Source organism: Oryctolagus cuniculus, chromosome 2 (assembly GCF_964237555.1).
Source record: "Oryctolagus cuniculus chromosome 2, mOryCun1.1, whole genome shotgun sequence".
Taxonomy (NCBI): Eukaryota; Metazoa; Chordata; class Mammalia; order Lagomorpha; family Leporidae; genus Oryctolagus; species Oryctolagus cuniculus.
This window is the reverse complement of record NC_091433.1, coordinates 197,176,333-197,194,584: the sequence shown is the minus strand read 5'-3', so window position 1 is coordinate 197,194,584 and position 18,252 is coordinate 197,176,333. Positions and strand designations below refer to the sequence as shown.

At 43.5% G+C, this 18,252-nt stretch overlaps 2 pseudogenes; one reads left to right on the top strand and one right to left on the bottom strand.

Annotated features, from left to right (window-relative positions):
• Positions 1-1,613: 1,613 nt before the first annotated feature.
• Positions 1,614-5,102, bottom strand: LOC100347781 (protein lin-28 homolog A pseudogene; annotated as a pseudogene).
• Positions 5,103-5,351: 249 nt separating this feature from the next.
• LOC138848745 (dynactin subunit 5-like) lies at positions 5,352-17,018 on the top strand (annotated as a pseudogene).
• Positions 17,019-18,252: the final 1,234 nt, after the last annotated feature.

The following is an 18,252-nucleotide window of genomic DNA, read 5'->3' as shown; positions in this document are numbered from 1 at the left end:
TCTAACTGTCAAATAAATAAATAAATAATCTTAAAAAAAAAGAAGTCCCCATGGTGCTGGCTGAGGCCCCTCTTCTGTGGCTGCAGGTGGTGGGAGGATCCAAAGCTCAGCACTAAGGGGGAGGCAGGGCCCTGGCCTCCGCTCTGCCCCTCTCTGGCCTCCTGCTGCAGCACAGCTGAGCAGCCACACTGAGTGAGGAGATGGGTTTCCTCTGGGTCCCTTCCCAGGTTGTTTCACAGCACTTCCGCATTGTGAGCGGCAGCGTGCCCTGCCACCCTAGCCAGGGTGAGAAGATTGGTTGTGGGACCAGATTCCTGGACCCAACCCCCAAACCACTACGTCCTGTGGGAGGGACTCTCTCGGGAGTAAGGCAGGGTTTTCCACATCTTGTTTCCTCATAACTCGATCCCGGGACAGGGTGCTGGGGACTGTCCCAAGCAATGGGTTGTGAGGATCCATAAAAAGGGTGGCTAGGGGAACAGTCCCAGACCCGCTGCTCCTGAGCTCACTCCTGACCCCATTCTGGGCCAATGCGATTTATTTATTTGCTCCCTTGGATAACTGCACCTTGGGTCCCACTTTCTCCAGGATGCCAACTGCACTAACTATGTGCGAACGACGTATCTTGTGCATTTGAACTTGTTTTTTTATAATTATAAATAGTCTGGGTTTGCATTTTGTATATTTTAATCAAAGGCCCTCATTTCTGCACTTTGTTCTCAGGTACATGAGCAATCTCAGGGATAAGTCCTCAGCAGCTCCAGGTCTGCACAGCAGGAAGGCTTTTTGTTGTTTTTATCACCATGGAGAGCAACTATTTGGAGTGCACAGCCTATTGAACTACCTCATTTTGCCACCTGGAGCTGGCTTTTTTGCCACAGTGTCCTCTTGAAACCCCCTCCACCTTGAAAATGTTTCAGGGAGATGAAGTGTTAATGGGGTTGTCCCATGATTGAGCTCCTCCTCCCGGAAGATTGAAAATTAGTCTGGACAGGAAAAGACGGTGCAGAGAAGTCAGATAGGCCCCGCCAGCTGAAAGGCCCAGGGAGGAAGCCGTGGTCAGGGTTGCCTGATCCTAGGACACAGGCCTTTTGCTTCACTTAACAGAGCCATCCTTCAGCAACCAGATTTAGGCGAAGCCCACTATACACAACAGGGTGTGTGTGTTTGTGTGCACACGCACGTGTGTGAAAAATGGGAGCTGGTAAGGATGAGTTGAAGACCAATACCCCTGTACCCATCCTGTGCTGTCCAGGGGTGAACATGAAGCAAGGACTAAAACATCCTTAACCTTCCCAAATTCTTGGCTTCCAGGGAGACCCAAAAGTGAGGGCCTCAGTGGTGGTATCTGGAGCCAGTGTCCTGCCCTGTGACTGTAGTGATTACTGTGTCATGGTAACTAAAGGAAAACTTCCCCCATCCAGGTGACTTTCCAAAGCTAGAGATTTGGCACGCGGGGCCTCAGATAAAGCATGCAGGCTACAGCGTGATATCCCCCAAACCCCTTAATTGCATTTGGATACAGCATGGTTGGAATTCCCTGCCTCACTCCTTCCTCCCGGCAAGAGGGAAAAAGCGGTGATGCTGTGAGCCCCAGCCTGGGACACGTGGCAATGCCAGCTCCCCCCAACCCACCCTGTCCCCACTTTCTCCACTCTGCAGTTGATGCCTGCTCCTTGAAACTTCCTGATAGCCAAAAAACCAGCCCCCACCCACTGTGGCTCAATTCTGGGCCTCGGGGAGCATGGCAGGGCTGTGGATCTCCCCCTCATCCTCCCGGAAGTAGGCTGGCTTTCCCTGGGAGCTGGGGGCCTGCTGGGCCTTCAGGGGCGCGAGGCCACCATATGGTGATGCTCTGGCAGAAGTGGCACTTCTTCGGTTGGGGTGGCAGCTTGCACTCCTTGGCATGATGGTCTAGACCGCCACAGTTGTAGCACCCGTCTCGTTTAGATCTGCGCTTTGCACGCTCTTCCCCTTTGGCCACCTCTCGCTGCCTATACAGAACACCCCAGTAGGTCCGGCGACACGGATGGATTCCAGGCCCTTGGCGGACTTCTTGAAGGTGAATTCCGCTGCTTCACCCTCCTTCAGGCTCCGGAAGCCCTCCATGTGCAGCTTACTCTGGTGCACGAAGACGTCCACCCGGGGGTCGAGCGCAACCCCGGCGCGGGCGGTCATGGGCAGGAAGCCCAACCCCGTGCGCACGTTGAACCACTTATAGATGCCGGGCCCTGTGCAGCAGCTGCGGCTCATCTGCCACCTGGGCCACATCCTCCGGCACCGCCTTGGTGCAGCCACCTGCAAACTGCTGACTGGACACGGAGCCCAAGGTCGTCGGCAGAGCCCGCGGCCCCGGGGCCCCTAGTCGGGCAGCTGCTGGCCCCTCTCATCTTTTCTTAAAAATTTATTTGGGTATTTATCATTTTATCTGATACACACACACACAGAGAGAGAGAGAGAGAGAGAGAGAGAGGCTGACTTCCATCGGCTGGTGCATTCTCCACATGCCCATGTCCACAAGGACTGGGGCCAGGGCAAAGTCAGGAGCCAAGAACTCAATTCATGTCTCCCAGTGAGTGGCAGGGACTCAGTTGCTTGTGCTGTCAGCTGCTGCCTCACAGGATGCACATGAGAAAGAAGCTGGGGTGGTAGGTGCAGCAGGAGCTTAATCCTGGGCACTGTGACAGGGGACTGTGGGCATTTTAACCTGATTAACCATTAAACATTCACTCTGTTGTATGTTTTTAAAAGTAGTGCCTCCAAATATAGTGCTTCACAACTTTTGGTAATTTATAAATGAATGAATACGAATATCCTCAATAAAAATTTTTCAGAAATTGTGTGTTGTGCTCAACGAACATAGCAATGTGCTTCCTTTCTCGACCTAATGAACTGCAAGGGGAGGAAAGAAAGACTCAAAACTCCAGCACAAAGGCATGTTTTCACATCAAAAAGCTCATGAGAATCATCCACTCTCTTTTAATTCTATTTTCATTGAATTTTTTGTAACATGCTGTTGCTTCAGTTGATGGGAAAAATTGATGGGACGAAAGAGCACCTACAAGTTGGGGCAAAGCCTCTAGCCTAAATCAGTGATCCACGTGAAAACGCCCGTCCCTTGCTGGGTCACAGAAAATGCTCGAGAGACACTGGACCTGAGGTCTCAGGCATAGACTCAGTCAAGGGGTGTGGTCCCAGACTACTGAGGAGGAGGAGGGAGGTCAGAATGCTTTCAAAGGTGGGTAGAGCTGTTAGCACTCACAATGAGGGTAGAACTGCTGGTGGAGAAGCAAACTTGATTATACATCTCTTCCCTCTCTTATTCCCACTTTTATGTTTAACAGGGATCACATTTCAGTTAATTTTCAACACTTAAGAATAATTTGGGGCATGCTCGGGCTGACTTGCCCCAATTGGTAGAGTTGGAAACATACCAGGGGATTCCAATTCAATCCCATCAAGGTGGCATGTGCCAATGCCATCTCACTATTCCAAGTGATCAATTTCAGTTCACAATTGATCATAATGAAAGGACTAAGAGTCAAAGGGAGCACATAAACAAGTCTAGTATCTGCTAACACTAACCGATAGAATAAATAAAGGGGAGAGTGATCCAACATGGGAAGTGAGATACTCAGCAGACTCATAGAATGGCGGATGTCCTAAATAGCACTCTGGCCTCAGAATCAGCCCTAAAGGCACTCGGATCTGGCTGAAAAGCCCATGAGAGTATTTCAGGCATGGAAAGCCAAGACACTCTGGCAAAAAGATCTCTGTGAGTGAGATCCCAGTGGAAAGAACAGGTCTTCAAAGAGGGAGGTGCCTTTCTCTGAAGGGAGGAGAGAACCTCCACTTTGACTATGACCTTGTCTAAACAAGATAAGAGTTGGAGAACTCAAGGGGCTTCCATAGCCTTGGAAACTCATGACTGGTGCATAGGGAGATTATTGATGCCATAAACAGGAGTGTCAATTTGTAAAGTCAACAACAGGAGTCACTGTGCACTTACTCCTCATGTAGGATCTCTGTCCTTAATGTGCTGTACACTGAGGCTTAATGCTATAACGAGTACTCAAACAGTATATTTCACTTTGTGTTTCTATGTGGGTGCAAACGATTGAAATCTTTACTTAATGTACACTAAACTGATCTTCTGTAAAAAAAAAAAAAAAAAAAAAAAGAAATTATCAATTCCCAACTTGACTCTCACTGGGATTAAACATGACAATAGGTCTGATCTGATTTCATCATCATTTAAAAAAAATCATCTATTATTTTTCACTTTATGTTTCTGTGTGGGAGCAAACTGTTGAAATACTTACTTAAGGTATACTAAGCTGGTCTTCTGTATATTAAGATAATCGAAAATGAATCTTGATGTGAATGGAAGGGGAGAGGGAGTGGGAAAGGGGAGGGTTGTGGGTGGGAGGGACGGTATGGGGGGGAAAGCCATTGTAACCCATGAGTCGTACTTTGGAAATTTATATTCATTAAATATAAGATAAAAAAAAAAAAAAGAAGAAGCAAACTTGAGGAAAGTGACAGTAAAGTCTATGGTTTAGACCATCTGAGGGGTCCAGAAGACCTGGGTTTTCAGATGATTCGGGGAACTGCTTCCAGGGCAATTGGGAATATGAATTTTAGCTTGAACAAGCAGTTAGGGGTAGAGATTTTGGAGTTATTAATTGAAATCATGAGACTGTGTGACTCCATCAAATAATTCTCATCTGTATTCTCGTGGGAAGTGTTCCAAGATGGGTTGCTGTGGGTTGCTCTCCCTTGTGTCCTGCTCTGACACATTCTCCAGGGATGAACTAATGAAATCCTGCACATTCCAGCCTCACAGGAGTCCTGAAGAACGCCTGGAGCTGGCCCCAGTCCAGAGGTGGACAGTAGCTCCACAGCCAGCTGTCTGTCCAGTCTCCGTAGCTACTAGAAAAATTGCCATGTTCTTGCATACTCCCTTCCCTCTCTGCCTTAGGAGACCTCCTGCTCTCCTAGAGCTGGCTGCTCTCACAGGGGCTCAGGTTCTCACACCAGCCCCTTCTCTCCTCCGTGGCAGCAGGAAGCAGGCCCGGAGTGTGGCACTGGACCCTGGGCATCTCCAACACTGGAGCAGGGGACACTTTCCAGGGCTGGGCTCCCAGGGTTTTCTTGCTACACTGTCAAGCTGGAGAGTGGTGGCTAGGGAGGGAAAAGCAGTGGCATGGTGGGATACCCAGGCTGACTCCCCTGCCTGCCATCACAGCATGCACACACCCTCCAGTAGTGCCTGAGACCCCCTCTGGACACTCGGTCTGTTGCACAAACTCTTCCTCCATCCCTATCCAGAGCCTCTCCCGTGAAGCACCATGGAGGCCGTGGTGATCGCTTGTGATTGCCAATCCACACACTTGCTGGGGACTCACTACGGAGGCATTGGAAAGTTGCAGGTATCCATTGCAGAGAGGACTCACCCATCAAGAGCAGCCGGACTCTGCTTATGTTCAGCAAATGTCCTCTGCTGACTCCTTCTCGTCTGTTGTTTTCCTTCTCTTTTCTGCCTTTACCTCTCTCTGCAAGTTTTCCAGCCTGAATTTATCTCTTGGGATTCTCTCTTAACACCTCTAGTCCCATGACCTTCCCTTTCCTTCTTTCTTCAAACTGTGTCAGCTCCCATTACAAGTCACAAACCTCGCAATTGTATATAGTGATTGACCTATTTATATGTAAATGTATAGCTCTTCAAGAACAATAGATTGGGGATGGTGTTGTGGCATAGCAGGTAAAGCCATTGCCTTTGACACTGGCATCCCACATCCATTCTGGTTCCTGTCCCAGGTGCTCTAATTCTGATCAAGCTCCATGCTAATGGCCTGGGAAAATCAGTAGAAGATGGCCCAAGTGCTTGGTCCCCTGCCGTGTACATAGAAGACCTGGATGAAGCTTCTGTCTCCTGGCTTCAGCTTGACACAGCTCCAGCTATTGTGGCCATTTGGGGAGTGATCCAGCAGATGGAAGATCTCTCTCTGTCTCTCCCTCTCTGTAATTCTGACTTTCAAATAAATAGTTTTTTTTTCTTTTTAATAGAGTAACAGGTCTTGCATCTTGCTATCTTTATTTTTTTTTTATCTTTTATTTAATGAATATAAATTTCCAAAGTACGACTTATGGATTACAATGGCTTCCCCCCATACCGTCCCTCCCACCCACAACCCTCCCCTTTCCCACTCCCTCTCCCCTTCCATTCACATCAAGATTCATTTTCGATTATCTTAATATACAGAAGATCAGCTTAATATACCTTAAGTAAGTATTTCAACAGTTTGCTCCCACGCAGAAACATAAAGTGAAAAATAATAGATGATTTTTTTTTAAATGATGATGAAATCAGATCAGACCTATTGTCATGTTTAATCCCAGTGAGAGTCAAGTTGGGAATTGATAATTTCTTTCTTTTTTTCTTTTTTTTTTTTACAGAAGATCAGTTTAGTGTACATTAAGTAAAGATTTCAGTCGTTTGCACCCCCATAGAAACACAAAGTGAAATATATTGTTTGAGTACTCGTTATAGCATTAAGCCTCAGTGTACAGCACGTTAAGGACAGAGATCCTACATGAGGAGTAAGTGCACAGTGACTCCTGTTGTTGACTTTACCAATTGACACTCCTGTTTATGGCATCAGTAATCTCCCTATGCACCAGTTATGAGTTTCCAAGGCTATGGAAGCCCCTTGAGTTCTCCGACTCTTATCTTGTTTAGACACAGTCATAGTCAAAGTGGAGGTTCTCTCCTCCTTTCAGAGAAAGGCACCTCCCTCTTTGAAGACCTGTTCTTTCCACTGGGATCTCACTCACAGAGATCTTTTTGCCAGAGTGTCTTGGCTTTCCATGCCTGAAATACTCTCATGGGCTTTTCAGCCAGATCCGAGTGCCTTTAGGGCTGATTCTGAGGCCAGAGTGCTATTTAGGACATCCGCCATTCTATGAGTCTGCTGAGTATCTCACTTCCCATGTTGGATCACTCTCCCCTTTATTTATTCTATCGGTTGGTGTTAGCAGATACTAGACTTGTTTATGTGCTCCCTTTGACTCTTAGTCCTTTCATTATGATCAATTGTGAACTGAAATTGATCACTTGGAGTAGTGAGATGGCATTGGCACATGCCACCTTGATGGGATTGAATTGGAATCCCCTGGTATGTTTCCAACTCTACCAATTGGGGCAAGTCAGCCCGAGCATGCCCCAAATTATACATCTCTTCCCTCTCTTATTCCCACTCTTATGTTTAACAGGGATCACATTTCAGTTAATTTTCAACACTTAAGAATAACTGTGTGATAATTACAGAATTAAACCAGTCATATTAAGTAGAACAGACAAAAAAAAATACTATGAGGGATAATGTATTAAGTTGTCCATTAGCAGTCAGGGCTATGCTGATCAAGTCACCATTTCTCATAGTGTCCATTTCACTTCAGGAGGTTTCCTTTTTGGTGTTCAGTCAGTTGTCACCGATCAGGGAGAACATATGGTATTTGTCCCTTTGGGACTGGCTTACTTCACTCAGCATGATGTGTTCCAGATTCCTCCATTTTGTTGCAAATGACTGGATTTCGTTGTTTCTTACTGCGGTATAGTACTCTAAAGAATACATATCCCATAATTTCTTTATCCAGTCTACCGTTGATGGGCATTTAGGTTGGTGAAGAGACAACCGACAGAATGGGAAAAAATATTTGCAAACTATGCAACAGATAAAGGGTTAATAACCAGAATCTACAAAGAGATCAAGAAACTCCACAAAAACAAAACCAACAACCCACTTAAGAGATGGGCCAAGGACTTCAATAGACATTTTTCAAAAGAGGAAATCCAAATGGCCAACAGGCACATGAAAAAATGTTCAAGGTCACTAGCAATCAGGGAAATGCAAATCAAAACCACAATGAGGTTTCACCTCACCCCGGTTAGAATGGCTCACATACAGAAATCTACCAACAACAGATGCTGGCGAGGATGTGGGGAAAAAGGGACACTAACCCACTGTTGGTGGGAATGCAAACTGGTCAAGCCACTATGGAAATCAGTCTGGAGATTCCTCAGAAACCTGAATATAACCCTACCATTCGACCCAGCCATCCCACTCCTTGGAATTTACCCAAAGGAGTTTAAATTGATAAACAAAAAAGCGGTCTGCACCCTAATGTTTATTGCAGCACAATTCACAATAGCCAAGACCTTGCTATCTTTAAAGTATGGAATTTTGATATCATCTAAGGGACTCAATAAATATTTGTTGAGAATGCAAGATTGTATATACTAATTTCTTCCTCTTTTTTTTTTTTCTCTTTTGGCCAGGCAGAGTTAGACAGTAAGAGAGAGAGACAGAGAGAAAGGTCTTCCTTTTTCTGTTGGTTCACCCCCCAAGTGGCCACTATGATGGCCAGCGCGTTGCAGCCAGCGCACTGTGCAGATCCAAAGCCAGGAGCCAGGTGCTTCTTCTTGGTCTCCCAGGCGGGTGCAGGGGCCCAAGCACTTGGGCCATCCTGCACTGCACTCCTGGGCCACAGCAGAGAGCTGGAGTAGAAGAGGAGCAACCGGGACCGAATCTGGCACCAGGACCAGGACTAGAACCCGAGGTGCTGGCGCCACAGGCGGAGGATTAGCCTAGTGAGCCTCGGCACTGGCCCTAATTTCTTCTTATTTCAAATTTTAAGTAGGGCAGCTGAATACAATATATTTTCTTTGAAAATATCTGAAAAACTGTTCTTCGTCATGTACTAATTGACTTGAAAACCCTGAGGTGTGAGTGTTAAACCTAACAGTTGAGTTGCTGGCTGAAATGCCCACATTCCATATCAGAATGTTTGGGTTCCAGTTCCTGCTCTGTCCCTGATTCCAACTTCCTGCTAATGTACACTGCAGTGGGTAACAGGGGCTGACTCAAGTTCTTGAATCTCTGTCACCCAAGTGGAAGACCCGAAATTGAGTTTCCAGCTTCTGACTTCAGCCTGGCCCAGTTCTAGTAGTTGATGGCTTTGGGGAGTGAAAAGTGGATGAGAAATCTCTATTTGTCTTCTCAAATAAATAGATAAATAAATAAAATAATTAAAAAATGAATAGAAGAGGAAATGGGATTTTTCTTGTGTTTTCAATTCAGTCTAGATGTGAAATTCCGTGATGAGTAATTCTCAACTCCTGTCGGATATACTCTTCTCCTTTCATGAAATTGTCCTCACTTCTTACTTCTAATATAAATGACTCAGCATCCCTCACTGTGGGAATTCACTGCTTATTGCAGTCTGCCATGTCTGCGCGTCATTCTCAGTTCTCCCCAGAGCGCTGACGTTTGCCTCAAGGGGGAACCTTCTGGTAAGTGGTCTCAGAGGACTCTGTGTGTGGAGGGGAACGTTGCACCGCATGCTCTGTGTCCCAGCAGCCCCTGGTCATGTGTGGCTCTTGAGCATTCAAAATGTGCCTTGTGTGGCTGCAGAGCCACATCCTCATTTTCTCTGATTGGGATTGACGGGGCCAAACGTGGCTAGTGTTGCCCAAGTCTGACTGCAAAGTGCTAGAAGGCAGTGACCTCCCTGTCACTCATGTCCAAAGCAAGGTGTTGGTGGCAGCCTAAGGTACAGCCATGACATTGTGAGGTTTCCGCAGATGTGCCTTTACTTATCCTCTGAGAAATGAGAGCTTTGCATAGAAATAGCTTCATTTGGATTTTTAAAGTAATAGAGAAGCAATTTATCCTGGGTTTCTGATACTATCCCAGCATTCTTTTATATTTACAACAAGTGACCATAAATTCACAGGAGAAAGGCAAGGTGATTCAATTTGGATATTTAAAAATGAAAAATAAGATAGAGGGGCTGGCGCCATGGCTCACTTGGTTAATCCTCGTGTTACACATGATAAAAAAAAGTATAATGTTATCTGTTGACTAAAAACTTTTTTTTTGTTTTTGACAGGCAGAGTGGATAGAGAGAGAGAGACAGAGAGAAAGGTCTTCCTTTTTGCTGTTGGTTCACCCTCCAATGGCCGCTGCGGACGGTGCATCCCGCTGATCCGAAGCCAGGAGCCAGGTGCCTATCCTGGTCTCCCATGCGGGTGCAGGGCCCAAGGACTTGGGCCATCCTCCACTGCACTCCCGGGCCACAGCAGAGAGCTGGCCTGGAAGAGGGGCAACCGGGACAGAATCTGGCGCCCCGACCGGCACTAGAACCCGGTGTGCTGGTGCCGCAAGGCGGAGGATTAGCCTGTTGAGCTGTGGCGCCGGCCAACTAAAAACTTTAAATAAAAATTGATTTGATGCTTTATCTGTAAATTTTTCTGTGTTTTATAGTCACCACAAAATTTTTCAAGTGGATTCCAGTATCACAAAGTTGTTGTGGTCTTTTTGTTTGTTTTGTTTTTTAAGTTCTCACCCCAGTTATCTAGTCTACCTTTATAAGGTGAAAGAACAAATGTTCTACCCTACCTGAGGTGACTTTGCTGTGGGTGTCATGTGGGGAGAGGCAGGATGGGGACAACTCAGTGGAGAAGGGTGCAGCAGGACTGAAAACCAGAATAAATTACACTTTCATTATCATGTGAAAAACCCAAATGGGTAATACCATACAGTCAAGGATCACTATCTGTCTCTTTTGTAACATAGACAGTTTGCTTTTAATAATGTGTTAATGGGAGGAAACACGAATGCCATTTGTGTGATTCTTTGTTCTGGCTGAGGGATAACTGATATTATCTAATGAATATGCAAATAATTCAAGGCTCCTTATTAATTGTGTCTAAACCATCTGTTCCTGAAAAGAGCACTTGAATATTTGCCACATAGCACTATATGAATGTGTGCAGAGAAATGTGTAAAGAAATTTGGAGTCATTCATCTATATATTTAAATGAATCTGTGGTTTTATTGCCATCAATAAAGAAAAGAGCTTCCCTAAGCTGAAATTAGCTGTTCAAAGAGATAACTGGGGATTGATATTTCACCAAGAAAAATGCCAAAAGGAATATTATTTCAAGTTTTCCAAACCATGAATTTCAGGAACCCAAGATTTTTTAGTAGAAACCAATTTACATGGTCTGCATCCACCAAATTCAGTTCTGGGATAGAAAAGGATTGCTTCATGGTTGTCCATGATTAATCAAATATAGTCACATTTATTCAGAACTACAGGATGAGAGACTTTTCTGCTAGAACCTTATAAATAGTAAACAATAGCTTTGAGAAAAAAACTTAAGGGAGGATGAGGAAATAGAAACTCAGTGTCAGGTGTAGAACATGTCTATACTAAAATCCCAAATAATGAAAACGGTTTCAGTTCATAATTGATCATAATGATAGGACTAAGAGTCAAAGGGATCACATAATCAAGACTAGTGTCTGCTAATACTAACTGATAGAATAAAAAAGGGAGAGAACAATCCAACATGGGAAGCGGGATACACAGCAGACTCATAGAATGGCAGATGTCCTAAACAGCACTCTGGCCTCAGAATCAGCCCTTAAGACATTTGGATCTGGCTGAAGAGCCCATGAGAGTATTTTAGGCATGGAAAGCCAAGACACTCTGGAAAACAAATGACCTAAATGAAAGATCTCCACGAGTGAGATCCCAGTGGAAAGAACAGGTCATTAAAGAAGGAGGTACCTTTCTCTGAAGGGAGGAGAGAACTTTCACTTTGACTATGACCTTGTCTAAATAAGATCAGAATCGGTGAACTCAAAAGGCTTCCATAGCTTTGGCAACTCATGACAAGAGCCTGGGGTGGTTACTGATGTCACAAACAAGAGTGTCAAATTGTTAAGTAAACAACAGGAGTCACTGTGCACTTACTCCTCATGTAGTCTCTCTGTCCTTAATGTGCTGTACATTGTGATTTAATGCTATAACTAGTACTCAAACACTATTTTTCACTTTGTGTTTCTATGTGAGTGCAAACTGTTGAAATCTTTACTTAATATATGCTACACTGATCTTCTGTATATAAAGAGAAACGAAAATGAATCTTGATGTGAATGGAAGGGGAGAGGGAGTGAGAAAGGGGAGGGTTGCGGGAGGGAGGGAAGTTATGGGGGGGGGGAGCCATTATAATCCATAAGCTGTACTTTGGAAATTTATATTCATTAAACAAAAGTTAAAAAAAAATGGATTGGAAATAAGTTTATTTTTTTAAAGATTCATTTTATTTACTTGAAAGATTTACAGAGAGAGAGAGAGAGAGGTCTTCCTTCCACTGGTTCACTCCCCAGATGACCACAATGGCCAGAGCTGCGCTGATCTGAAGCCAAGGGCCAGGAGCTTCTTCCTGGTCTCCCACACAGGTGCAGAGGCCCAAGGACTTGGCTCATCTTCTACTGCTATCTCAGGCCATTGCAGAGTTGGATCGGAAGTGGAGCAGTCCGATCTCAAACCAGCGTCCATAGGGGATTCAGTCGCTTCAGGCCAGGGTGTTAACCCACTGTGCCACAGCGTCGGCCCCAGTTTACTTTATTTTTAAGATTTATTTATTTATTTGAAAGGCAGAATTACAGAGAGGCAGAGACAATGAAAGAGAGAGGTCTTTCATCCACTGGTTCACTCCCCAGATGGCCACAGTGGCTGGAGCTGTGCAGATCCAAAGCCAGGAGCCAGCAGCTTCCTCCAGATCTTCCATGTGGGTGCAGGGGCCCAAGGCCTTAGGCCATCCTCCACCGCTTTCCCAGGCCATAGCAGAGAGCTGGAACAGAAGTGGAGCAGCTGGGACTCAAATTGGCACCCATATGGGATGCAGGCACTGCAGGTGGCAGCTTTACCCATTATGCCACAATGACGGCCCCATGTTTACTTCTTTTTTAAACTCACTACTCTTCAAATCAAAATTCCTTAACTCTATTTTTAATGACAAATAACTTTTCTTCTTAAATTCATAAATTGAAAACCCAATTTTTGTGCTTGTCATAATTAAGCACAATACTTTTTAAATATATGATTTCTACTTTCTTCCACAGGGGTGAACAAAATGCAAGACAGAAAACTATGCTTTGCTTTTTGTCTGTCTCTTTGTAAAGACACACATTCTCAGAGCAGGAGTTGTGGCACAGCAGGTTAAGCCATCATTTGGGATGCCTGCACAGTGTGTCAGAGGGCCTGATTCTAGTCCTGACCACACCACTTCTTCCTTTTTTTAAACTTTTTAACTATTTATATAAGGGGAATAAATTTCATGTATTTACGATACAGTTTTAGCAACATAAGTGCATCCTGAGAAGAAACGGATGATGGGTCAGGTAGTTGAGTACCTGCCACCCTGAGGGAGACGCAGGCAGAGTTCCAGGCCTTGGCTTCATCCTGTCCCACCCTGGATAATGTGGGCCTTTGGGGAGTGAGCTAGCAGATGGAAGACCTCTCTTCTCTCTCTCTCTCTCTCTCTCTCAAATGAAAATAAGCATAAAAAGGGAAAAAAACAACCCATGGGACACCCGGTTACATTTCAGCAGTAAATGTTTTTAAAGAGCCACAGCTTCTACCTTTTTACGTTGGAACTTTTGTAAATCAAAAAAGAATTTACTGCTAAATATGTCTGGCATTCATTTCTATTCAAACTAATGAGTACTTCAATTAATTTCTATCTCAAAAATTTTACATAAGTAAATAAATCATTGCATCTGTGATTTGTGCTTCAAGGTAAGATACAATTTATGAATTTCATACAATGTCTTCCCTACTGGATAGAGTTTTGACCAATGTTCTTGATATAGAACAAATGAACAACTATTAAGGACCAGGGAAGAGAACACATAGTCAGTGGTGAATTCCTCCATCGTCACAAGCAGACAACTGGCAGAAATACGCACACTGAGATCCCTGTATGGGAAGCTTCCCAAGGAAAGCGAGAGATGAACATAGGAACTGGAAGAAAGGGGGTCGTGTGATTGTGATAGATGGTAGCAGAAAGCTCAGTGGGATCATGTCTTGAAGTTACAGAGAAAGCCCTGGTTTTTTTTTAAATATTTATTTATTTAAAAGGTGGAGTTACAGAGAGAGAGAGAGGCTGATACAGAAGGAACCATCCTCTGGTTTACTTCCCAGGTGGCCCTCAATGGCCAGGACTGAGCCATGGCTGAAGTCAGGAGCCAGGAGCCTCCTCTAGGTCTCCCATGTGGGTGTCAGGGGCCCAAGGATTGGACCATCCTCTGGAAAGCACAAATTTTAAATTTGGTTTGCTAGATAAGATGATTTCCAAGCAGATTTCTCTAAGTCAGAGTATTGAGAATATTTTCAAAGGTAGTATTTTTTAATTTTTAAATCTTTTTAAAATTCGCTTGCTTCTTACAATAGACCTTGAGAGGAAAGTGATAAAGGAATAACAGTCAAACAAAATCGGTCCTAGATTTGATGATTTGGGAAATTACCAGCCTGCCCAGATTGCAAAATGTTTCTGAAATAGTGAGGCCAACTTCCAGAAAAGGATGCTTTGAAGAAAAAGCCTGGGAGGTTGTGCAATAACTTTTACCAGTACTTCAGACAGATCAAAAGTTTATCCTATTGAGTCATACAAAAGGTCTTTGAATAGTTAAAGCTCGTGAGTAACAATTTATTAATGAAAACATAGGTCATCTAGGAGTCTTAAGGGCTTATCACCCATCCATTTCAGCAGGGGACAGAGATAGTGTTGGAAAAGAGAAATATCTGTGGATAAACCTCTTGTCTAATGGAGCAAATCTCTGAGGCATCACACATGAACACATGGGATCTTTGAGGAAATTATACCAGCAGAAGCAGATCAACTAACACAATCTAACTGGAGTTCGTGGAAGACCCCACCCATATAGCATGCTCTTTGTAAGTACTCAGACAATATTTGTAAGACAGACAATATTCCAGTTTCCACCTACTTGTCTATCACCTTTTGAAAACAATGTTGGGTACTCTGACTCTAGTCAGAGTGGATTTTCTGGTTTCTGCTTTTAGTTGTATCAACTTTTTTAAAAGTCTTTACATTTTCCAATATTCCAGATGATGTGGCTCCTTTATCATTAGGGAATAACCCATTTTATTCTGATTAAAATTGTTGGCTCTGAAATTGACTTTGTATGATATTAATATAGCCTCTCCAGGGCTCTTTTAAATTATATTTTAATGATATACCTTTTTTCTTTTGTAAATGCTAATCCATTGTGACCTTTTATTTAAAAGGGGTCCCTCTGCCTGTGCTGTGGTCTGGAAACTTTTGTTCAAACAGTAATCCAGGCAGTCCCAAGGTTCACCTCGCTTGTGGACCCTTGTGGTGATCTCTGCCTTCATAGCTTGATATCTGATATCCTGAAGCACACATTCCATACATGTTGTCTAGTTTTTTAGTTGCTTCAGAAATAAATGTATCTTACCTTTTTATTCTTACTTTCCATACAGAAGTTGAATTTGGATATGATCAATGATTCATCAATCCCATTCCTGAGTATTTAGCTAAATTAAATAAAAGCCTGTGTTCATGGAACTGTAAGCAAACATTCACCACTTTTATTCATAGGCATCCAAATTTGGAAATGACCTGCATTTCAACTAAGGAGGGCACAAATAAACTATGGTGCATCAAGAAAGCAAATGCTATTCAGCCATAAAATGGAAAAACATAGATAAATTCCACATGCATTACACTAAGTAAAAAATAAAGTTTTTTTTTCAGAAGAACTCAAAGGGTTACGTACTAAAATATTTCATTTACAATCAATCCTGGGAAAATTTAAAAGAAAACACACCACTCTGGGCTGAAAGCATATCTGTGGCTGCTTGGGGTTGGAGGGGCACTGGTGAGCTCTTGGAGCACTAGAGTTTATTTATACCTTAATTATGGGAGTTACATCACTGTGTTTATTTGCTAAAACCCACAGAGCAATACACTATGATACCACAATTTTCAAAATGCAAAAAAGTAGCATTACAACAAATACAAAACAGAAAAGCAAATGGAGCAAAATAGAAATTCTACACAAAGCAAATTTAAAAAGTCAACAAACTTGTTTTAGAAGCCAATAAATTAGTAAGTGGACAAAGAAACTGTGACATTTGGAGGTACAGATGATCATGAAACCTCAAACACTCTACCTCTTGCTCCCAAATTTAAAAGTATCTGTGAAAATGTAATGTATAAGAGAGAAATTGACATTTTGAGATGATTATTGTTTACAGCCCTTGTCTCTACTGTTGAGGAATAATGTCTCTTTCAACTATTTGTTGAATTTTTCATTTAGTGGAGGGTTAAGCTTATTATTATGAAATAAACTGAAATTATGCCATGGTAAAAATAAAAACAAAGACTAAGAAAGGAAGGAAGAGAGAGGACAGAAGCATGGGTGGGAGGGAGGATCACTATGCTCCTACATCTGTGTATATGAAATACATGAAATTCATTCCTCTGAATCCTGGACATTTGGGTGTGCTTTGACAGGATCCAGAGGTGTGGAAAGGAGTTGGTGGCCGCAGAGCTGGGTGAGCTGCTGTCCAAGTCCAAGGACATTGTGACAGCCTCTGGGAACACAGTCAGCTGCCAAACATTGTGTGGAAGCCAGAATATCATCTTTAATGGCAAGACTGTTGTGATGAATGACTGTATTATCCAAGGAGATCGGGCAACTCTGTTGTGAAAAGTCATAGTGGCATAAGGCCACCATTCAAGAAATTCAGCACAGGTGTTACATTCTTTCCTTTACATAACAGGGACCATGTCTTCATTGAGGAAGTCTTCATTGGTCAGCACAGCTTAGATTGGTTCTTACATTCACGTTGGCAAGAACGGTATGATTGGGCACCAGTGTGTGTTGGAAGTCTGCTGCAAAATTCTTGCCAACACAGTATCACTGCCTGACACTGTGGTCCCCGCCATTCACCGTCTTCTCAGCTGCCCAGGACTCTGCTCAGGGGAGCTTCCGGGTGTACTCAGGAGCTCGTGATTGACGTCGCCAAGAGCTACTACCAGAAGTTTTTCCCCTGACACAAGCCTAGTGTCTCTGTCTTGTGTCTTGAATTCTCTTGAGCCTGGGGGGAAAGTCAGCTGGTTGTCATCTAGAAAGAGCTCTTTGACACCATCCACCTTTCTTGTTTTTTTTTTTTTTTTTTTTTTTTAATTCTTTGGAATTTTTCAGTCCATCAAAGCTCTAAACTTTTAAGAGTTTAATAGCAGAACATCTGGAGAGTGGTCTTCAAGTGCTGTGCTTCCACCTCCTCTAGCAACAGACTCTTCATGCCCTTGTCTTTGGAGCACAGAATCCCCTCATCTCCATGCTCTGAGCCCTCTCAGTGCCGTGGGGATCATGTCACCAGCATGCTTCTCGTGGCCACACCACTCCCACTCCCACTCAGCTGTCCTGCTGCTCAAATGTGCAAGTTCCATGAGTGCTCACTACTCTGGGGGCAAATTGTGCCCAGATTCCTGTTGGCTATTAAAACTTGAAGAGAGAGGTGGTTAGCATTTCCCTTCCCCAAATGACCTTAGATGACTCAGAGTAGTTAATAAAAGGCTTTCTAAATAGATCTTTGTAAGAATTAAGAGTGGGAATAGAAGAGGGAGAAGGAAGAATGGTTGGAGCATGAGTGGGAGGGAGAGTAGGGTGGGAAGTATCACAATGTTTATAAAACTGTATATACAAATTACATGAAACTTGCATATCTTAAATAAATTTTTAAAAGTTAAAAAAAAAAAAGACTTCCTAGAATTCTATTCTAGGACCTTTGGTTTCCAACAAAAGGGGGAACCTCAGCACTCCAGGGTTTGCATTTGACAAGTTCCAGATCCGAGTCTCCCGTGTGGGTGAATTAGCCAGATGGTCCCTCCTTGACTCAATGTATTTGCCTTGTTTCATTGGAGATGCAGTCTTGATGGGCATTAGCTCCGTGACTCAGAACAGGTCGGTCTGCCTGTACTTGCCACAAACCCCACAGTTGAACCCTAAATACCTGGATGTAAGCCTCATCACATATATACTCAAAGGGCTGGTGAAGTCATCTTACAGAAATAAATGAAGAGTAGAAAAAATTGTTCACCTTATATAAATAAAAATTGAAAAAAATCTGTGAGTTTATTCACCTTTATGTTAAAATTCTTTCAAAAATGATGATGTTCCAGAATAATAATTAACACATCTGGGAGCATTAAAAAGTCTAATGCTATGTTTTCCAGACATTAAATTGTGCTTTAAATGTAATCCTTTCAAGAATATTAGGCAAGCATGTAGTAGCCATGAATAACTTTCAGGTGAAGGGAACATAACTAGCTTACACATC